General features: G+C 41.4%; 2 protein-coding genes across 3 annotated transcripts in view; one reads left to right on the top strand and one right to left on the bottom strand.

Moving 5' to 3' along the window:
- Nucleotides 1-24058, top strand: part of LOC126249659 (sodium- and chloride-dependent GABA transporter 1) — a 409464-nt gene that overhangs the window by 2561 nt on the left and 382845 nt on the right. Inside the window, exon 1 of one of the 2 annotated variants that reach the window (XM_049951339.1) lies at nt 8455-8580. The exons of the other annotated variant lie outside the window; for it this stretch is intronic. The gene's annotated coding sequence lies outside the window, so the exon portion shown is untranslated. Of the gene's footprint in view, nt 1-8454; nt 8581-24058 lie in introns of those variants that run through there. 2 annotated transcript variants of the gene reach the window in all.
- The window catches only part of LOC126249338 (uncharacterized), a 90891-nt gene that overhangs the window by 50397 nt on the left and 16436 nt on the right, over nt 1-24058 (bottom strand). The gene's annotated exons all lie outside the window — the stretch shown is intronic.

Here is a 24058-nt window from a genome sequence, read left to right as displayed (position 1 = left end):
CCTACTAGAATTCATTCTCGTCCAGCAGAATGTACATATTTTCAACAGGGACGTATCCAGTGAACTTTCGGGTACTATAAATTCCATACACGAAAGAACAATGTGAAGCTCTTAATAACCGTATTACAAAACTGTTCAATACAATGTGAAGAAATTCTATAGCCCTAGGAAACCTGCACAACGACTATTGAACATATGCCACTTTTTACCGTCGTAGAACAACCACTGGTGAGTGACGCTAATCCTACGCTTGTGTTATATTCCCAGAGATTGTTAATAATGTCTCCTACTCCACCACAGCATTAGGACAGCATTTCGTACGAAGCTGTTTGTCTACCCCTTCATGTATACCCTTTCCTGGTCGTTTCGAAGACCCTAATCATGGAACTCATATAGTGCATTTTCCCTTTTGCTACTATTGCAGTGTTTTATCTTCAGAGATCGCTTTCAAATAAATTGCCATACACGGAAGACTGAATTTGTTTCTGGTACTACTGATGAAGTGTGAATAGTTATTTCTGGGTTTCTGGGCGAAATGATATGGCGCGCAATCGAGTCTGTAATTAATCCCAAAGATGTAAGATGGGGTTTAGTTTAGTAAATACACTAAGTTTGCTTCGAATGTGCTTTCTTTGTGGACAGGAGTGTAAGAATGCTGATACAGAAACGGATCGATTGCGAACTGTTGCCAGCGCATGGAAATTATAGTGTTATCTGAAATAGTATCATAAGCAACTGTAGTGTTTTTTCCTTCAATCAAAACTAATAGCACGAACTCACAGCGTTGCTGTAGTAATGCTATTCTAGCGTTTAAGAATTATGCCACCTCTAGTCAATCTAGTGAATCGAAGAAAGGAACAACATTGTGGAAGAATTGCAAGACTTTCACAAGGTGTGGTCAGTTAGAATGAGATTGAAATTCAAAATGAGAATGAGATTCAATCAGTAAGACTTTAGAGATATCGAGGATCGTATTCTCATTTACAGGTATGCTTGGAAGTTGTTAAAGAGGTTAAAGCAGAGCTCACACTCTGGAAATATTGCAGTTCTTTCATCCAACCAACAAATTTAAGCCCTAGATGTGCAGTTAGATGTTCAAAAGATGTAACGAGTAAATGTAAACATATCCTCGTATTTGTGATCTTACTTATACGGTAATAAAGGAAATGAGAGGATGAAAGCAGCTATGGTCGTATCTTACTTCCCTGCAGGAACCAGTGAAGGACCTCCACGTTTAAAGCCCGTCTCTATGCGGAATAATCATCAATAGTTTCTTCTTACAAGGTTACGTGGTGAACCTGAAAGGGTTTATTTCCTGCACTACTATCATTTACTTCATTTCATTTTCGGCAATGCGAATCACAGACCAACATATTCTACATGTAATCTTGATCATGTTAGGCCCACAGCTGACATTAATGTTAACGATTAATGAAAATCACCTCAGCTGTATGATTACACATTTATTGTGCTATGGCCGATTTCGTTTCTTTGAACATAGTCAGATTGCCTTGCAGTAAATGTTCACAGAACTGTACCGTAGTCATGACTTAAATGACCGTTTATGTCATGAATTCAGTATAACTCCGTGAGGATGTAGTTTAAGGCAACCTAGACATCTTCAAAGAAATGAAATGACCAGGCCAAAGATGTTCAAAGAAACGAAACCGGTCGTAACACAATAAATGTTTAATCTTACAGCTGGGGTGGTTTTCATTAATCATTAACTATTCCAGATGTTCACTTTCCTGTGTTTACACTTTTGAAAAATCTTTTCGCACTCACATTCGAGAAGCTCCCGTTAAGCCCAGCTCTTATCAGTTCCTGTTTCACGATTTTCCTTGCAGCCTTACCATATTATCTTGTTCTTCTAAAGAAAATTACCTTTCTCGGTATCTGCCTTAGTAATCCTCATTACAAATTGCTCTCCACTTCAGTAAATCGCCCATTTTAACGTTCGTACTTAAAAATATGTAAATATTCCATGAATCGAACTGTTTCAGCACATTCTTTCATAACTTTATGAACGTGTTTTAGGCATCTAAGGTAACTAAGCTTCAAATAAGAAATGGAGATTAGGTTTAACGCTCTTCGATGGCGATGTCTTTAAAGACGGGGCCCTTGAACCTGATGTGGTTAACTAGAGAGGGGAAGAAAAAGTATAATCACATTAATGCTCATCATCATCAGCATCATCATCTTGTTCTTCTTCTTTTTCTGCTTCTTCCTCGGCACTACAGCCCATGACGGGCCTCTATACATCTCTGTTCTCTGCTTTTCTCTTCCTTCCTCGGATGTCCAGTTTGGTAAGGTCAGCCAACACATTGTCCAGCCATCTAGCTTTTGGTCAGCCCTTCCTTCTGATGGAATACAATCTGCGTTTCATTATTCGTTTGAGAATCATGTCGTCTATTCCCCTCTTCATATGATCTAACCAGCGAATTATTTGAGATTTAATGAATTTCACTATAACTTTTTCTTGTATAAGGACTTGTATTTCAAGGTTGTACCATAGTCTCCTATCCTCTGTATCTCTCACACGTCCATAATTTTTTTTTCAGAATCTTTTTCCAAATTTCCTTAGGTCGTTTATGCTAGTTTCTATCATCGTCCACATTTCTGACCCATTTGTAACAACTGGTCGTACAAGGGAATATTATACTCTTAATTCATTGTATTTGTGATTGAAGACTTCTTAATACCTGTAAGTTCGAGTAACTGGTTCTGTTTCCAACTTGTATCCTTTCTCTGATACATTGTCTGAAATATTATCGTTGGTTTAGAGGACACCTAGACAGATGAAGCACATGATAGCTTTAAAATATTTATTGGAGGCCTTCAGGTTATGTGCTGTTTTTCTATTCTCACGATTGGACATTGCTTTGTATTTTGTCTTGTTTTCGTTTACAGTAAGTCCAATTTTTGTTCCTTCTGTTTCCAATATTTAGTACATTTCTTTAAAAGTGTTTACATATCTTTACACGATTGCAACATCACCTGCATGTGCACTTATCTAACGGATTTCACCATTCTTATTCCTCTCTTGTCTATTTTTTGTATCAGACTAACCAGTGTTAAGTTAACAGGACTAACGAGAGACCATCACTCTGTTTCACTGCATCTGTTAAATTAAAGTTCTTGGTCATTTTTTATTCACTTTTACTTTTGCCTTTGTGTCCTTCACTGTTAACCTAACTAACCTTCTTAGCTTGTCACACGTGTCCGATTCTTTTAGCACTTTGTATAATGCTGGCCTGTTAACATTATAAAAACTTGTTTCAAATCAATTAACAGGAAGTGGAGATCTCTGCCAATTTAACAAATTTTTCCAATTTTTTTCTAATAGTAAAAAACCGTATTGGTTTCCTCCAAGGATATTTTTCAACGTACTTTTTTATCCTTTTATTCAGCACCCTTGAAAATATCTTGTAGGCTGAGTTCAATAGAAGTCATGCCCCTATAATTTTCACAACATAAGTTTTCTCCTTTATTATATATATTGTGAAAATCATAGAGGCATGACTTCTATTGACTACAGCCTACAAGATATTTTCAGGGATGATGATTATATATATGGGGCATATTATCCCGTTAATGCTCTTACCACCAATAGTGAAACGTTCTCTATATCGAATACGTCTTGAGGAACATTATCCTAACCTGCGTGTAAAATTGTTCTATTTGCCTATACCGAATATATTACGAAACACTCTCTCTATAAAACAGCTACTGAAAGCCACTAAATCCAGTGTGCTGGAAGATTTCTCTCAGTTTATGCTTAAATGATCTCGCGATGAAGTACAACTTCTGCAACATAATCGCTGGCATGAAATGTCAAAACTTTGTGTTGGGAACAGTAATTCAACATCACAGGTTCACGTCAAGCTTTTAAGAATTCTAATACTTTGTAATAAAGTTTAGCGCATAGCACTAGTTCATTTTTGCTTGATTAATTCTAACACTGTACACCCAACACTTTCACACGCTTTATAACCTGTGTTATACACATGAAATCACAAGCGTCAAGGATTAACGCAGTAACTGCTACAGATGTTAGTAGTTTATGCGTTAAAACTAGTGCAACAATTTTTATAATTTCAAAATTCGAACTCCTGATTTTTAGCAAATGAGAGTGTTTCTGACATCGGTAACCGAGAGATCAATGAAAAAAAAAGTAATTGGTTGAAGTGAACTTTATGTTTCAATTAATTGTGAAAATCAATTTTCTGTGTTACACATGTTGGTATTACGCAAATAACGGTGACATTTGTGAGTTTTTGAACCAAATAACGAGGCGAGGGCAGCATGACTGGCTTTCTTTGTAGTGAGTAGAACAGTCTGTCTCCTTCGTAAGGAAAGTCAGTAATATGTCAGAACAATAATAATCGCTTTATTCGAACTAAGAGGCAACGATTTAGACGAGCATTTAATCCAATACGTAATATTTATTTATATTACTGCAGATATATCTACTGAAAGACTTGGAAGCATATTAATATGTTCCTTAATTCTAAAAAAACTTTTTTTTGTACTGATATGAAACAAGTCGTTTATTGTGTGGTCGTACTTCGACTTTAAACAGTAATCTCAATTTCTACAATTCTATAGGACGTTACCACTCATTTGTGCTACAGAATAGCGTAACGGGCACTGCAACTCTCTGAGATATCATGCTGTTTAATTCTTCGATGAAAATTTTTGCCATTGATCGTATTAGAATGAAGGGTTTAATCTCAATGCTTATGACAGAGCTCTAGCTCTGCTTTACTCGCGGGGGGTCACGGGGAGTGTGACGCGGCTGTTGAGCTTGCAGTAAAATTTGCGGCTGCAAGTGGCAACCGGGAGTAGGGGACTGCTGGGGTGTTGGAGAGGCGGGGGAGCTCCCTGCTGGCAACAAGTGTTAATAGGTTGCCTACGGGCAGGCGCATGCTGTGAACCGCGCGACCACCCAGCGTTTGCAGTCTCCCATCACGACAGCAGCTTCTGCGTTCGGCGTATACGGCTTAATTTCTGTTATTCTAGACCATATAAAAATTATCTTAAATATATCACTGCTCACGTAACACAATGAACATATCTCTAGTTTCCTGAGAATTTCTCCTGTAAGTAACAATCCCAGCATTTCTGCAAAATGATGGTCGATTTTATCTTATATCGTCTGCGGGACGTCTTATAATAAATTCCACGTTGTCAAAGTAACTTTTTCTGCGACTTTTATTTATTCCTAACGATATAGGGATATTTAGACAGGTTATTTATTCATTGCTGTGATTTGAGCTGTTCTGAACTTTAATTGTATACGGTATTTCTACAACACGAGGTACTCATCATTTGTGTACCGTTGGCATCGTAAACAGTTTATTAGTGTATGTGGATCCAGCCAGTTTTCCCAAAACGGGAATAAATGCGTGTAAAATGCCATCTTCGAAGCTAAAACCGATTATCAGCAATCCAGCTGTATCTTCTACTGGCGTGCATTGCCTTTTACATTTCAACAACTTCATTCCCACAGGTATCTCAATTATTTGATTATCATTTAATTTCAAACAAGTATTTGAAATACTTTCGCAATGATCTTTATTTCTGTACACAACATTGACAAATTGCAGCTCTACCAGTGGTATGTGTCCCAGATTCGCAGTTAGTGTACTTCTTATGAAAGAAATTAATAAAGAAGCGACAATGAGTGCTTCGATAGGTATAACAAAGCAGAAAAGCCTCCATCACCATCACCTTCAGAACCACAACACAGTGATTTTTAATTTCAAGTAGTTTTTTAATTATGACTGAAAGCACAAAAATTCGCTTTGCGAAAATAGCATTTACATTTAGTATCTGTTAGTGTATGCAAATTTTTACCTGCAAACTGGTAACCGAGGAAATATGACTCCATAGCAGGTAATTGCTGCAGAACCTTAGCAAACCTCTATAATATTTCATAAGTAAGAAAAAAATGAAAGAGATTAGACAGCTTCTATAGCTCGTCTGATGTATTCATTTATCTTTTGCGTACCTTTGAGATAAAATTAATTTCATTTATGTCATTTCTCTCAGAAATATGAAGAAATCCTGCTGTTACCACCACAGAGATTAGGAAGATATATTTGTCACAGTTAGTTTTAGAAAATCACGTTTGCGCAAAATTACAGTAACCAAGGAATGTTACATTTTACAATTCAAGTCATAGCTATTACTTATACGTTATAACAGAAAAAAGGCAAAGAGATAGTAATAATCAGCAGTCCATCCTGTATTCATTTAGAGGCATCGTTCACTGTAAGTAGTACCAACGTATCTCGTGATCCATCCCTGTCGTAAACAATCGTGCCACTAGTCTTCACAGATCCAATACCTCATTTATTTATTTGTTGCTTTTTGTCGACTGTTTGTAAAACTTACGAAGAACCCTGAACTCGTGTTCTGGAGGGGCCGAATTAAAATACTGAGTCCGCCTGCTGATTTGGGTTTTAAATCACTTCGACCAAGAAGGTCACGTCCGATTCCTATTTTGGCCTTGGTCATTCGCCACTTCCTTCTCCTTTCCTCTCCGAAATGAACCAGCGCTCCGCCTCTAAGGACGTCGGCGAAGTTGTGACGTCAATCTCAGTCTTTCTCTCCTTTCTGCCTCTTCGTCTATATCAATAGTAGTCCTTCAAAAACTTGCGGTATGCACAATCGAACTATATTTCATTATTTCGCGTAACCGAAAGTGATGGTGGAACACATGTTCTGAACTGACATTTGATAGGCACAGAAATTAATACACTGTCTGGCCAATTTGAATCATGCTTTTTTTTTTTTGTTCCACCGTATGTCTTGTTGGCCGCAGTGATCAGCCCTGTTACTATTTCCCATCCCTATACAAGGATGCGAACGGTCCGTTTCACCTAATCGTGACGGAACAGGAAATTCCTATCTTTTTCTTTAGGGAGGTCTTCCGACAGCAGGAATGAAATAGTGCTAAATCCAGTGTATCCTTCACTTGTTTAACCCCCTTCCCGGCTACCCCACCCCTACCATGTAGAATCGAAAGAAATCCCAAAGTTTTCGCTATACAGCTATCAGCTGAGATTCCGCGTTCCACTTTTTCTTGTATCGAAAGAAATGGTGAGATCATTAAGTCTCTGAACTGACATTCTGAAGGCGCGGAAGTAAATTCACTGAGTAGCCAGCCAGATCAACATTTCCCTTGCTTATCCTCGTCAATGAAGCTGAATATCTGCTCATCCGCTTCAATTTGACCAACTACTTTTTTTGTCCTTATGCAAGAAAGCGCGTGGTCCGTTTCACCTAAACGTAACACATTGTTAAATTCTATCTTTCCTTCCTTCTTAGACAGATTCCCTTCCACACTTCTTTCAGAGGAAGACCATAAGACAACAGAAATGAAATAGTCCCGCATTACACGTAGACCCCTTTTGCTTGGTTCCTCGGTATCAAGTATGTCGAATGTCTCCTTTTTCACTTTGATGATGCTAATTGTTTTTTCTGCCCTTATCCAAGGGATAAGCTAATCATGACACTATGTTAAATTATATCTTCCCTACCTTCGTAGACAGATTTCCCTGCGCACTTAAGTGGTGGTGCTAAGTTCCTGTGGAGCCAAACTGCTGAGGTCATCGGTCCCTAGGCTTTCATACTATTTAATGTAACTTTAACTTAAGCTAAGGACAACACACACCCATGCCCCAGGGAGGACTGGACTCTCTGACGGGGCAGCCGCGCGAACCGTGGCAAGGCACCCGAGACCGCGCGGCTCCCTCCACACTTCTTTGACAGTAATGTCACCAGACTGCAGTAATAAATAATGTTAAATCCAGTCTAACCGTCAGTCTCAGTCTTCTTCCTGGTTCCCCAGTGCTAAGTAGATCGAGTACCTGGTTTGTCCTGTCCTTTATCTAAGAAGGTGAGTGCTTCGTCCCAGTTAATCGTGACGGAACGTTCTATCGTTCTTGCCTTCATTTTTAGATGTTCCTCCACTTTTTTTTTTTTTTGACAGGAAGGTCATCCGACGGCAGAAAAGAAATTGTGGTAAATCCAGTGTAGATCTCCCATATGTAAAAATGGTGCCAAATAAAAAGAAAGTCAAAGTGTGTTCCTCGTTCCTCGGAGACACGGCCTTTCAATCCCTACCAGGAAATACGTGAGTCTCCGTTCCCGGAACAGGAAGAGGAAATCGAAACGGTATTCCGTAGGACGGCGACGACTAAGGGCAGAGGGTGGAGGAGGGGGGGGGGGGTAGTGGGGTGTCATGCAGACGTGGGATCTCACTACGGGAAACTATAAATTGTGCGTCGCTTGTCAACACCTTGCGCTGGCGTGTGAATTCGCAGGATGCGGTAGATTGTGGCGGCGTGGGGCGACGCGGCGATTGGCCGCGCCTGAGGTAGATTTATGTGTTTCCTGGGCGCCGGCGGGCGCGGCGCGCTGCGCACCGGCGCGCGCAGTCGCTCTCTTGCTTGAGTGGTGTGCTGGTGCTGGTGGCGCGGATACTAGCCTAGCGCTCGGCGGACGCGCCACTCGTCGGGAGCCGCGCAGCGCACGTGCTACACCTCGGGATACGCTCCAGGACAGCTCACGGTAACTGCTGCTGCTAATACCTCATCTCTGGATAGCAATTACTTTTGTCCTTACCTACCCCACCTCGACGCGTCAAATGGTAGTTCGTGTCTGTAACATATTTTGTGTAGGCTTCGTTGTGCGATCTCGTAGCACTCTCCGTCGTAACACTACTATCCGTAATTACTTTTATTTTCAAGTCTTTCCTTAACACACAAATGACGCTCGATGTTAGCTGTTTTGTAATCGTAGTTGAACTGTAGCTGTCGGAATTAAAAACTATTTTAACGTTAAATAAAGGCAACTTTTCTTCTGGACGTCGTCTAGTCGTTCAGCGGAGCTTCGTGTGTTTTTATGTTGTGACTGTCGAAGGAATCTACACTCGTGACGCGAATTCTCATATCAAACCGTAGATATCAACCATTTTGTCCATTTTCAGTAGCTACAATTTTTTTCTTCTAAAAGTCGTACACCGCCACATGAGTGATATCTGTTTTATCTGCACCACTGGTTTGAATCCCATATGCGTAGATTTGGTCAGTCTTCTCACTGGAGAAGCCCTCGATTTCACTAGCAGGTACTTATCTCTTAGTTTCTCTTGTTCGGTTTTTCTGCCGTATAGATAAGTATAAACGCGGTATAGATTTATTTCATTCGTATACCTAACTGTTGGCCCCAGAAACTGGAAAATGAAATATAGTGAAATGTTTCGAGCCCTTTATCAGGAAGTCTGTACTGTCAACAGAGCGCTTCCTGTATCTACTGTCTTTATACGAAATATACGATCCCTATAGGATACTCAAATACTTGTTTCTCTCACTGCCAAAGTCTTGGGTTATATAAGCAGGTACGTGCTCTTAGCTTCTCTTGTTCGCTTTTTTACCGTATAAATAACTATGCATATGGTGTAGATTAATTTCGTTGGCACCCCAAGCGTTGACTACAGAAACTGACAAATAAAATATAGCGAAATTTATCCAGCTCTTCCTCAGGAAGTCTTTCCTGTAGACAGAGTGCTTCCTGTAACTACTTCTTTATACAAAACATACGCTCCCTAAGGGACACTCAAAACGCTTGTTGCTTGCTTCTCTTACCGCCGAAGCCATTCGTTATATAAACAGGTACATCCTCCTCGTTTCTCTTCTTCACCTTTGTGCCGTGTATATTAATTTCGCTAAGAATATAAATAAATAAAGTATAGAGAAACTCTGTAGAATCAGCAGAATCCTTCCTGTAACCACTGTTTTTACACGAAATATTCACTGTCTAAAGGCCATTTAAAATGCCAATTAGTTGGTTCTCTCACTGTACACGTCTTTGGTTATACAAGCAGGTATATCCCCTTTGTTTCTCTTTTTTTCTTTTTTTTCTGTGGGGATGAATATAAATACGGTATAGGTTAATTTCATTGGAATCCCAGCGCGTTCTCTGCAGAAATTGGTAAATAATGGACAACGAAACTTATTGAGCTCTTCCTAAGGACGTCTGTGCTGTGAGTGTTTCCTGTAGCTACTATCTCTACGGAATTATACGGTACTCTAAGGCTACTCAAAATGCTATTTTCGGAAATTTTGGTCTTATGCGTCATCCGTGTGTTGAGGATTGTGTGAGCAACAGGTAGCCAGGAAGCGTCGCTCAACAGGTGTGAGTGCTGCTGCCATACACTTTGTGTAATTCCGACGTAGGTGGCAGCGAAGGCATGGATTCGCACATCTGATCGTGCATCATTTGATTTTTTATTCGTTTTGGAACGCGGTGCACAGTGAATAATCTGTTTGGAAAATTTACACACTATATCGAAAAACTGTACTGTATAATGTTATTACACATTGGAAGGTGCACGTCCCACAATGCATAGAGAAACATCGTAGTGGACAGACAGACGCGTGTCCTACCTAATGTGGTGCGTGTGTGTTCTGTGGATCAGACTATTATGAGAACTCGTTGCCTGTTTCTCAATCCGTGCACGGTTAGCGAATTTCCGCTATACTGTACGTTAGGCTGCTTGCCAGTGGAGAAGTGGTAGAGTTTGAAAAAGATATTTCGGTCATTCTATTAAAGTATAGAAGTGGGTCGCTAGACTGTCGGTACGAAACGGTCGCCAAATGACCGTGACACCTTTTTAATCTCATCCGGTCTGAATAATTCATGCGAGTCGGCGGGGGACGATAATGAATGACGGTTCGCTGACGGGCTAAGGATTTTCGCTCAATAAACGAGGAATTTAGGAAAAGGACAGTTATAGTAAGTCCGAGAAGCGTGCATAATAAGAGCCGCACATGCTCCGCTACATCATCCAGTTCACCTGTTCTTGAATTTCTTCCTTCCACAACTGTAACTGCTAAATGAACGCATTCACATGCTGCTCCTTTAGACTAAAAATTAGTTTTCTTAATGTTCGCATAAAATTAAAGTTTAAAAGTGGCTTCACGTTGGATAAATGTCAGACTATTAATTCTAATATCCGGGGTTCGATCCCCTTTTGGTTACTGGACCTTTTGTGGTTGCTAACGTGACTTCCGCATCCGGCAGCATTTTTCCGTATATAAACAAATCACGTTACACTGTAGTTGATTTACACGTTACACTGAAGTTAAATGAGTGAATGTGTCTATGGACAGCTCTGAGAGACACGAAACGGACCACGCCCAGTAGAGCATTGCCCTGATTAATCAAACATCTGGCTCAGTAGCAGCTTTACTTCACCATAAATCTGCACAGAAAAATCTGTACTATCAGGGACTCCCACCACAATGGCACCATGGAATGTTTCCATTCAAAAGTAATCACCATAAGCTTGAAGACATTTATTCCACTGAGAGATGCGTTTCGTAGAACGCGGTAGGCTGTTGATGGGTCCACAACTGCACCCACTTTTGCACTGCCTCGTCCGACTGAAACAGACGTTCACGCATGTTGTTCTTCAGGTCGCCAATGATGTGAAAATCACACGGTGAACAATCCGAGCTGTGCGAAGCTTACTGCAGTGTTTCCCAACTGAATCATTGAAGCGTAGCCATCATCCGATTGGTAGTGTGGGAGCTGGCGTTGTAGTGCATCAGGATGATTCTATCCGACAGCGTTCTCGGGCTAAAGACTTTATGGCGCGTCGCAGTTTCTGCTAGGTGTCTTCATAGCGAGGCGCGCTGGTTGTGGTTCATTGCTCAATGAACTTGACGAGCAGAGAGCCCCTGCAGTCAAAATAAAGTCATCGTGACCATACGAGATCCCAACATTTCGAGTCCGAGGCCAAACGGCGAAACAAGCAGTGGAAACATTCCATATGTTTCCCGCCAAATAAAGCCAAAGCTGAGCACACAAATTCTAGTAAGACATGTCTGGACGTTGACCTCAGTCGGACGAGGAAGTGCACGGGTGGGTGGATCCGTCTGTGGCCGACCGCGTTCTACGAAACAGGAATTGATGGTCTAGTCTCCCATTGAGATAAGTGTCTTAATGCGTGTGCTGATTATTTTTCAATGGAACCATTCCATGGTCCCATTGTCGCGCGTTTTGGGTTTTTATTTGACTGCCTCTCATACAATTGATAGGTTTTTTTAGCGTAGGTTAATGACACATAATTAAATATTAAAAAGCTTTTGAACTACTCATGAGCCAATTAAGTAATAAGTGTGTTCTTCTCACAAATTTAGTTTTATTATAGCTAGTTTAAGGAGTCTTTACTGCTGCCGACGGATGATAAAAAGTTTCAAAGTTATATACACTTCCGCATCCGTTAATTTTTTTATTACAACACTTCTGTAAGATCTTGGTTTCAAAATTACACATAAATTTTGTAGGAGCTGAATTTACGGGTTGACAGAATGGCAAAACTTATTAATGTTATATATCGCGATAACCAGTATAGGTTTTAGAAAGCGCGTGTTTCTTTGGTATATACTCGTCACGTATCTGGTGTTTCCAGTAGCTGTTAACTCACAGGCATGTTAATTTTATAACCACGGTCAGGAAATGGTAATGAAATTTGTTCACAACTTACTTAGATGTAGTAGATGTGATGTGCGAATACGTGTCTATGTGAACTGACTGAAGCTGCCTTCATTTTGTGTGGTGCATAAACTACTCCCCAATTACTAAATTATAATAAAAGAAGTTAGTTGGACGCATGTCAAATCTCTGTCCGTGAATGAAAGACCCGCACTCTAGACTGCCGCACGAGTGACGAAATAACCGCTGCCGTGTGATACACGACCTCGTGTCTCTTCGTCCGCGTCCGGCAATAACAGAGCTGTCCGCTGCGAAGTTTCATCTCAACTCACAACAGTGGTTGTATTTTATTTTCAGACCAGCTGGATGAAAAGTACGTACAAGCTACAATTTTAATCTCTCGGCAATCTCTGTTTCATTCTGGCTGGTGGTGATGAAACGTTGAGATGAAGGAAAGATTTCGGTATTCCAGTTGTATTTCACAGTAACCGCATAATTATGAATGGAAAAGAATACGCATTCGCTCAGATTCAGAGCCAGAGGAAAATAACTGAGCATTTCGTGCGAGATGCAAACTTTGTTTTGTCTTCTCTAAACCGGGACTCAAGATTTCCATTACGCAAGTCTAATTCTTTCCAAAAGAGTTGTATTTATATGTGCTTAATATGCTTCAGTACGACGTATAAATACTTTGTAGTATCGTGTGTAGGAGTACATCCATTCCACGTCTTTTAATTTTCTCTGCCCAAAGATATTAAATCAACGTCAGAATGAAACTGGATCTGTACGTAAATAGTAATGAAACTATCAACAGCCAGGTTTTCAATGAGATATGAGTTCACTGTGCCACCAAATGATTTATGTACCTTAAAGTCGTGTTTTCGATCTTTTTCAAAGTGATATCTCAACCGAAGCAATCATTATCTACGTCCGAAAGTTTTCACAGTACATACGATGTATTAGGTGAATATTCTCACTTTTATATCTCTGCTTGGCCGAACATGGTGTTGCAATGGTTGAGTCACTGGGTTCGTATGTGATGGAAGAGCAGTTCAAAGCTCATTCAATTATTTGTTTAAGGTGCTCTGTGGTTTCCGTAATCACTTCAGGACAGTGTCTCTAACACAACAGTCACTTCCATTTTTCGACAGAACTAGTGCTTCAACATCGATGAGACTTTTAATTCCAACCTTCCTTCGTTTGATGCCTCTTCCAGGACGAAATGTTGATATTTTGCTAAGGGAATCTCATTCACGTCTTCTATAACCCACTGTTGTCATAAGTCGGCCTTACACGATTCCTTATCATACTTAAATTTAACAGCTTTATCTTATATTTAATTAAGTATTTCCGTAAAGAGAGCTCTCAAAGAGATAGTTACGTGCAATATGTGTCTTAGGACTTTTACTAGTCTATCTTCCACCGGTAAGGTATACCGTTACGCCACTCACCATCCTCCAGTATAAGAAGTGAAACGTTTTTAGTTTTGGGATGTATCATTAAAGAAATACTCTTTGTAACATTTTGGTCTGGTAACGTTAAGTTTAATAGGAATACATAAAGCAGCAATAGATTTAAGAGGTCATGAACCTCCGGAGTTCCATAATAAGCGAAATCTCTGCGGGACGGTAGCCCCATGGCCGTTGAAGGCTTGCCACTACTCCGTAGTTTCAACCTACAATTGTTGTGTTGTTGAGAATCTCTCCCCTGGGAGTTGACAGCACGTTTCCATGTAGCTCTGAGGCATCTGAGCGAATGACGCACTCACCGACCACGTAAATTTACAAGTTTATAAATAGAATATACGTGGGATAAAATGAAAACCACGACTTCCATCGCGCGTACAGCAAATAGCGTGCTACGGCTGGCGGCCAGCCAAGATGTATCTGGACCACAGATATGAATGAAGCCGTACCGGCGCGTATTACGTGCTTCTCTACTCGGCGTCTAGCCTTGCATCTTTTTTATATTAGTAAGACACTTAAGTATTAGAACGTGAAACAGAATTACTCCCTAACTACATCTATAATCCATAAGCTACCTTAAAGTTTGTGTCAGACGGTACTTCTGATACCATTCTCTGAGGCCCCCTTCCCTGTTTCATTAGCGAATGGAACTTGTAAAGCATGACTGTCGTCAGACCTCCTTAACAAGTCTAGTTCCTCCGCTTTTCTAGTTGTGGTCATTCCGCAAGACGTATAAGACACAGGTAACGCTCTCTTCCAGGAAAGCATGATCTCGGAAATTCAACAGTAAACCTGTCCATGATTCACAACGCCTCTTTTGTAGCGTCTGCAACTGGAACACTTTCGAGCCAACTAAACGATTCCGTGACGAAAAGTGCTGCTCTTCTTTGGATCTTCTTTATCTCTCCTATTAATCCAACGTGTTAAGGTTCACTGACTGATGAGCCACGCTCAAGACGCTACCGAACGAGAGTTTTTTTTTCGTGGATGAATTACATTTATTTAAGACTCTCGCAACGAATTTCAGCCTTTTATCTGCCTTACCTACAAATTAGTTTTATGTGGCCATTCCAACTTTAGGTCGCCCCGGACTCCATGGTACTTTACAGCAGTTACCGTTTCCAGCTATTTGGCGCCAATAGCGTAATCGAGCATCAGCTTTATGACGACGATTGATTTACAATGCAAATATAGTTGATGACATATTCGCCGTGTGACTTGAGTATCGTGGGATTAACGAATTAGCATTGTATACAAAGTTCCTCAGATAGCACAGTTGTAATGCATCCTGTTAGAATGCTGTCTAAGCCCCGTTTACACAGCTCAGTTTCCCTGACTGCAGGCTTGTGGATGCCATTAAGCTCGTACGTCAGCTGCAAGCCAGTGCTATATAAGATGCCGTGTGAAACATGGCCCCCAACGTTTTTGAAATTTTGAAATGTGTTATGGACACGAACTTCGTGATTAAAAAGTAAGCCAATGGTGCTGTCTACAGAGATTCGAGCTTAAAACTCTGTGTACATTTTGCAAGCGATGAAATTTATAGCTAAGCACAGTGATTTATAGAACAACACAGACACTCGATTTGTTATAGCACGCGTGCGTGTGAGCCTTCGTGTCGAGAAATATGCGAAAATCACCATACAAAAGTGAAGCACCAGACGCTCTTCCAAACTGAGGTGTGTGGAGCTGGTCAGTGCTGTACGTCCGTACTGGTACGTTCGCGTAACTCTAGCCCTGAATTGTGTTTCAGAAACAACGGGGAATACATTCTCGTATGCTGGATGAATTACTCCCCACTCAGGGAAGGACGTTGAATTGGCTGACATTAAAATTGCACGCTTAACATTAAATGAATTGGTGGTCATGCATCTGAGCTGCAATGCCACAAATTCTAATGCACACGCAGAAATGAGGATTTATGCACAAAAATGTCCTCGGATTGATGCATCTACTAGAAATAGTAATTTCCGAGAACATTTCTCGTGGAGAAACAGCGGTGTGGCTAAAAGTGCTTTAAAAATGAATTAAAAAACAGTCTCGACCACAAAAAATTTCGCTGTTAATCGGTTTCGGTCAGTGACCGTCCTCGGACCCTCATACCATGATGGTAGGGCGTGGCGGTGAAGGGAGCAGTTGTTGTAACTCCACGAGCGTCAACGGCAACTTTTAATGAAAACCGGTTATTTGACCGAAGAATGGCATCCACTGGATTAATGAAAGCCCTTATTGCACCTTCCAGTGTTGCGAAAGAGAAAATTTCAAGGCGAATTTGAGGGCTGGTGTCTTAGGATAGCACATCATGGAATTCTGTGTTATTCCCGCCCGCATCTCGTGGTCGTGCCGTAGCGTTCTCGCTTCCCACGCCCGGGTTCCAGGGTTCGATTCCCGGCGCGGTCAGGGATTTTCTCTGCCTCGTGATGGCTGGGTGTTGTGTGATGTCCTTAGGTTAGTTAGGTTTAAGTAGTTCTAAGTTCTAGGGGACTGATGACCATAGATGTTAAGTCCCATAGTGCTCAGAGCCATTTGAACCATTTTTGTGTTATTCCACAGAATCTAAGTGCCGTGAATTGAGTTGATTTTAGTAAATACTACCGCATTTAGTCGAAGAAGTTGTCGTTGATACTGGGGCGAACGTCTGCATATAGCGTTATGTCATTAGATTCAGCTGTAATTGTGCGAAACAACACCCGTCAGAGATATGTGTATGTAGCGTTACGGTCCATTTCGTGGCCTGAAATGAGCACAAATCTAAATTCCTCGGTTTTTTTCTGTATTTATAACACCCTCGTCGTATCCTAAACGGATCACAGCACTCGTGTTGCTGTCTCTACACTTGTAATTCAGACGAACTGTTGCGTTTTATCACGCCTGGGTGAAGCTATGGCAAAGCGATGAGACACTGCATTGGAGCAAGCGTGCTAAACATCGATCATGTATTGTGAAACGTGCCATTCTTATACGCTTTTGCTGTCGTCACGTATAGAAACTTTTCTTTGTGACATTTTTTTGTGTATCATGTTTCTTTGTCAAGCATAGGCTGCTGTCAATAACATGCAACTTCTTAAGCTGGGGTATGTGGCGTGGAGGTTTCTGTAATTTCGTGCCTTGTTAACAAATTTTAGAACTTTTCTGTGTTTATAAGACAAAAAAAACATTTATTTATAAGGAGTACTGAAATGAAAAGGTACGAAATGTCGTTACAACCTAACCGGTTGAAATTTGCATGTGCCTCTTTTGGATAACGTAGTGAGTCATCTAGGGACGGGAACATAGTGTCATCACTGTCCCGTAAAATATTCAGAGCTGTGCCCTCTGCAGGCAACTTGATTCTCACCGTCTTTTTCGACGTCCGAATTCCTGTAGTCATCGAATTCCTCTAGCGCGGCAAATCCATTAACAGTAACGTGTACTGTGAGATACTCTGTAGCCTAGCAAGTCTACCAAGAGCAAATGGCCTGTCCTGTTCACGGAGGGGGTGATTCTACTTCGCGATAACGCACGCACACACGTCTCCAAGGTTACACGAAGTGTTATGGCCAAGTTCCAATCGGAGCGGCTTGAGCATCCGCCCTACAACCCGGACATGTCGGCTTGCGACTTCCACGTGTTTGGTCCGCTAGAAAAAACATCTCAAAGAGAAGCCCCTCAACTCGGACGACGAACTGCAGGACGCTGTGGAGTACTGGATCCTTTCACATCCGTCGGAATTTGGGAGACAGGGATTCCTTCGGCTCGTGAAACAGTGGAATAGTTATCGTTTCTGGCCAAATGTGACCTCCGAAGAATCTCGCTGCAACTGACCATTTGAGCGATTAAATAGGAACGCACGCCAAGGCTCTACTAGCTCAGATGGCACGTATGTGTGTGCAGGGAAGAGGCTAGTGCACCTAGGAAGCCATAACGTTTCTTGGTCGATACTTGAATCTAGTGACTGATTTTTAAATCTCATGAAGAAATGCACACTAGAGAGTACCATAAACACTTTCTGCAATTTTTTGTTATTGTTAGGGATGAGGTTTCTTTGTGTAGCATTTGTAAATATTTCCAGTTCTACACATTTAAGTGCTGTTTTTGGAATATACTGTTGATTCGTCAGTTGCAGAATTTTATGGCTAGTAAAATCGTATATATTTTTGAAACTAGTTATATAACCTGTGGAGGGTAAAGTCGTACTTGGTCAGACGTGTACCATCTTGTACCTCGGAACGGAAGGAGATCTTTCTCCATGATTAATGGGATGTTCGCAAATGAATCGATTTTCACTAATCTAATACCAATTTACCTGTTTTGAAGATGAAAATTTGTGATAGATTCCAATAGCTTCGATTTTAAACTGTTTTAAACTTGTAACTGGTTTTTTATGATAATTCTGCTTAATTTGATTTCTCTTGACGATTATTGGCCCGTAACATTACAGAGTATTAAATACAACATTGACAAGATTTTCTCGATTAGAACGCTTTTAAATTTCAATAGACTATTTGCTTCTAGGTACATGATCATGTTGTACGTTGGAACAAGTTTTTTTATTTTTCTGGAGTAATTTCCCAGATTAATTTTTGTCATTTCAGAAAAATACTGCAGCACATAACAGCGAATGCCATCATTTAAAAATGGAATAACAAAATGTATTAAATTTCTATTATAAAGAAGTCAAAATTTGGAAAGTGTCACAAGGCACAATACTCATCCTTGCAGTATATTCTGTAAAGCGGTCTCCAGATGTCTCGCCAACTGATGGATAACAAGCATTCAGTATTAAACGGCTTGTCCCGGAGTCCTGTGTATACTTGTAAATGCCCTTCGTTTACTCCCTGTAGAAAAAGAATGTACACAGTTCGGTTGTAGGTCATAGGATGACACTGAATATTGGTCGCCGGCTGCTGAGATATGTGCGGTGGATTTACAGTCCTGGAAGGAATGGATTTCTGACGATCCCCATTCAGATCGGGAGCTATCTGACTTACGGTATACGCAGATCGTCCCGTATGACGCTGCGGACGCAACATTTGCGGTCGTCAAACATTTGTGGTCGGTCATTGCGGCGATTTACTCGTGTGGAAACATCGTCTCTGCGATGTTGAAAATCAACTCTAAGACTTTGATGACCTCGTAAACCCAAAGTCTTGTGTAATCGCAGATATGTTATGACCCGTAAGCCTTGCACCGATTATCATCCCACGTTCGAAGTTGGATAACCCCCGACGTATTGCCATGTTCACTACACACATTTCTGTAACACAGAGATATCGCGGTTACTCAGAGCCATTCGTCGCATCTAGCCGCATCATTCGGCACATTGTTAAGTAGCACAACCCATCTCCCGATACTTTTGACGACTCATTTTATTAAATTACCTTATTGAGGCGTTAGTCTAGGAGTTGACGCATTTGAAAGACTAGTTAATGGGATACTAGGAAGTAACGTCAACTGCATTTTCTGTCGGTCCTTGGCAGAAAATGATAATAGAATCAAAAATGAAAAACAGTTCCTGATGTTCTGCAAAATTACGAGTCATTTTATCATGAAGCGGCTTTCGGCTTCTCAGGCCATCTTCAGGTGACAACTGAATGTCGCAAACACAGATAAATATGATGTGCGACTTATACAGATATTATTTATTTAGAAGATACAAAAATGAGAGTGTTAACATAGGAAAACATTAATTTTTGACATAGAAATAATCTTTTAGCAGAAAACCGAAGATCATCAAAACACATGACACAGACTGCCAGCCTAGTAATAAAAGATCAGACTCAGTTTCCATTTTCCCCTTTGTTAAATTAAGTTTTAATTACAAATACTAGATTCAAACTGTAAAGGCATCTTATTCCTCATCTGTTGTTAGGCATACCCCCATCGAAAAACTTTGTTTACCCCTCTTTTAGTTAATGTAGTTATTTCTGTGTGACAAAACAAAAAGAAAAAGTAATGTTTTCCTATGAAACACTGTCTTTTTTTTATCTTCTGTATAAATAATATCAGTGTAACTTGCACATCGTGTTTATTTTGTTTGCAACATTCAGTTGCACCTGAAGATGGCCTCAGAAGCCGAAATCCGGTTGGTGGCCAAACAAATATATTTTTGCAGAATGTCAGGATGCATTTCTCCATTTTAATATTATTATAAAGTATGCTCAGCTATCAGTCCCAGAAAATATTTTAAGCCACGACTATCTAGACCTAGAACATAGCATAAAACTTGATTTGGTATATTCACTACATGTTTCGGCATTTATATCTCAGAGTAGCACTTGCAACCTACATCCTCAATTATTTGCTGGATGTATTAAAATCTCTGTCTTCCTCTACAGCTTTTACCCTCTACAGCTCCCTCTAGTACCGTAGAAGTCATTCCATCATGTCTTAACAGATGTCGTATCATCCTGTTCCTTCTCATTGACAGTGTTCTCCACATACTCCTTTCCTCTCCGATTCTGCGCAGAACCTCGTCGTTCCTTACCTTACCAGTCCACCTAATTTTCAACATTCGTCTGTAGCACCACATCTCAAATGTTTCGTTTTCTTCTGTTCCGGTTCTCCCACAGTCCATGTTCCACTACCATACAATGCTGTGCTCCACGTGGCTACAGTTCCACAAACACTTCATTTCTTCGTAAAATGGATGGACTCAATTGCTTCAATTTGAAAGCGATTCCGTTGATAATTGTATGACATCAGATTTGGTAGGTGGTAAAATTATTTGCCAGATGCTAATTGTCCCGCACAGCAATATCCCGTTGCCAGTTAAACAGAGAAAGTTGCAAGCGAATGGCATTCGAACCCAATAGATGAATATCAATCAATTTGTGCTCGTGTATCCATTAGTCAAACGACAGAATAATGTGTAAATGAAGTGACCCTAGCTTCCGAAGGAGAGAAAAGAGGGAGACTAGGGTTAGCTTCCCATTGACGACAACCTGGAGAACTCATACAGCTCGTAATCAAAAACTGAAGGTCTTGCAGTGTATCTTTAATTCACACAAATATACAGAATCATATTTTATTAAATTAGACACAAAAGCACCTAAGGATATCTGCGACCATATTGACACTAAATGTTGAGACAATTGTTTCGTCGCCAAAACAATTTTATCATCTCAAGAAGCTTCTGATGATGAGGTTCTCCCGAAAGGAGTCCCGAGTTGTTAACTAAAAAATTATACTGGCGATCAAGACAAATATCTTACTGTTTACACAGACTCATGTTCTTTTATTCCAAAGAAAACAGTCGTCGAACCTACTGCAAAGTAAACTGTTTATATTAGAATTCGACTCTATTGTATATGAAGGGGATCCGTATCAGTTTAGACTACCAGGGAATACAGAGCACAGCACGAATAGGCTCAGTATTTTTTGTCTCACGGGAAAGTGTAACGGAAGTGATGACAAATACAAACAGGCAAACAGTTGAAGGTGGGCAACTGATAAACGGTAAAACATTTACTCCGGAATTTTGAAGAACTGGTTACAATGAGATATGTAAGAATATTCTTCAACCTATTTTCTACATCGCCCCTAGGGTTCGTGAAGATAAAATTGAATGAGATCAGTTTGCGGAGACGTATATAAGCCGTAATTCTTTCTGTCTTTCATGTGTAAATGGAAACGAAATAAAGCTTTCCCTATGCTGCAGTAAAATATTCACTTTCGCATACATTTTACAGTAATTGATGAAGAATACAGTAATGTAGAGAAACGTACGTTTTTGCCGCCAGCAAGAGCAAGTCACTCGCAGATGAGGATGGATTCAAACTATCATTTTCTCTTATTGGCGTTACAGACCTTTGCTATAGGGCAGGATTGAGGCAGGTTAGATTTCAATGACACGTCAATTTGAGGTTACTAGTAGCGGAATCCAAACTCAGTTGCACAAGGACGTGGAAGGATATCGGAAACTGCTTTGTGAAAGCCCATCTCTTCAAATGCCTGCGGTGTTTTACGTAAACAACGGAAAACATATGAGAGAGTGTCGAAAAGTAACGACTACGAATATTTTATGTATATTCTCTTGAAGCTTTTTAAATGAGACGAACTTTATTAACATTCTACATCCTTATTCTTAAAGTCTACATATTTATTTCTCAATATACTCACCCTGGGGATAAAAGCATTTCTCCCAGCGAGAGACCAATTTGTTGAACCGTCACTGTAGAATGTTTCATTTTGTTGACGGAGCCACAACCTCTCCTCTGATTGCACCGCTTCATCACTGTCAAAGTGAAGTCCTCGAAGGTGTTCTTTGAGTTCTGGAAACAGATGATAGTTGGATGGGGCCAAGTCGGGACTGTATCGAGAATTATGGATGACAGTGAAACCAAGGCGTCATACTGATGCAGATGTCGCAGCGCTCGTGTGTGCTCTGACATTGCCATGCTGAAAGAAAAAGTGCTCCATGTGTGGAGGAACTCTTCGAATTCGAAACCCGATTGGAGAACGCTGTTTCTCACGCACCGACATACGAGGTGTGGCTAGAAAAAAACCGGACTAGTACTGGTGAAACAATAAAACGAATGCAATAAGGCTGAAAGTCGCGTGGCCTGTCACGTGACTCTCGCTCCGCCTACTGCTCGAGTTTCATCTGCCTCCTGCACTCAGTCTGCCCGTGGCGTCTGTTTTAAGTAGTTGACGTTTTGTCTGTGCGTCGGAAAATGTTGAGTGTACAGAAAGAACAGCCTGTTAACATCAAATTTTGTTTCAAACTAGGAAAATCTGCAAGTGAAACGTTTGTAATGTTACAACAAGTGTACGGCGATGATTGTTTATCGCGAACACAAGTGTTTGAGTGGTTTAAACGATTTAAAGATGGCCGCGAAGACACCAGTGATGACACTCGCACTGGCAGACCATTGTCAGCAAAAACTGATGCAAACATTGAAAAAATCGGTAAACTTGTTCGACAAGATCGCCGTTTAACAATCAGAGCAGTGTCTGAGTTAACAGGAGTTGACAAGGAAAGTGTTTTATTGTTTCACCAGTACTAGTCCGGTTTTTTTCTAGCCACACCTCGTAGTTACGTTAGACACCGCCACGTTACATGCTACAATCCGGGGCCCTCTAGCGGCAGAGGATTGCAAATATGTAGGTATGAAGAATAAAGATGTAGAATGCACGGCACAGCGGACACACCAGGAACCGCGGTGTTGGCCGTCGAATGGCGCTAGCTGCGCAGCATTTGTGCACCGCCGCCGTCAGTGTCAGCCAGTTTGCCGTGGCATACGGAGCTCCATCGCAGTCTTTAACACTGGTAGCATGCCGCGACAGCGTGGACGTGAACCGTATGTGCAGTTGACGGACTTTGAGCGAGGGCGTATAGTGGGCATGCGGGAGGCCGGGTGGACGTACCGCCGAATTGCTCAACACGTGGGGCGTGAGGTCTCCACAGTACATCGATGTTGTCGCCAGTGGTCGGCGGAAGGTGCACGTGCCCGTCGACCTGGGACCGGACCGCAGCGACGCACGGATGCACGCCAAGACCGTAGGATCCTACGCAGTGCCGTAGGGGACCGCACCGCCACTTCCCAGCAAATTAGGGACACTGTTGCTCCTGGGGTATCGGCGAGGACCATTCGCAACCGTCTCCATGAAGCTGGGCTACGGTCCCGCACACCGTTAGGCCGTCTTCCGCTCACGCCCCAACATCGTGCAGCCCGCCTCCAGTGGTGTCGCGACAGGCGTGAATGGAGGGACGAATGGAGACGTGTCGTCTTCAGCGATGAGAGTCGCTTCTGCCTTGGTGCCAATGATGGTCGTATGCGTGTTTGGCGCCGTGCAGGTGAGCGCCACAATCAGGACTGCATACGACCGAGGCACACAGGGCCAACACCCGGCATCATGGTGTGGGGAGCGATCTCCTACACTGGCCGTACAGCACTGGTGATCGTCGAGGGGACACTGAATAGTGCACGGTACATCCAAACCGTCATCGAACCCATCGTTCTACCATTCCTAGACCGGCAAGGGAACTTGCTGTTCCAACAGGACACTGCACGTCCGCATGTATCCCGTGCCACCCAACGTGCTCTAGAAGGTGTAAGTCAACTACCCTGGCCAGCAAGATCTCCGGATCTGTCCCCCATTGA

This window comes from Schistocerca nitens, chromosome 3 (assembly GCF_023898315.1).
Source record: "Schistocerca nitens isolate TAMUIC-IGC-003100 chromosome 3, iqSchNite1.1, whole genome shotgun sequence".
Lineage (NCBI taxonomy): Eukaryota > Metazoa > Arthropoda > Insecta > Orthoptera > Acrididae > Schistocerca > Schistocerca nitens.
The sequence above is the reverse complement of the archived record's forward strand: the minus strand, read 5'-3'. Positions and strand labels throughout refer to the sequence as shown.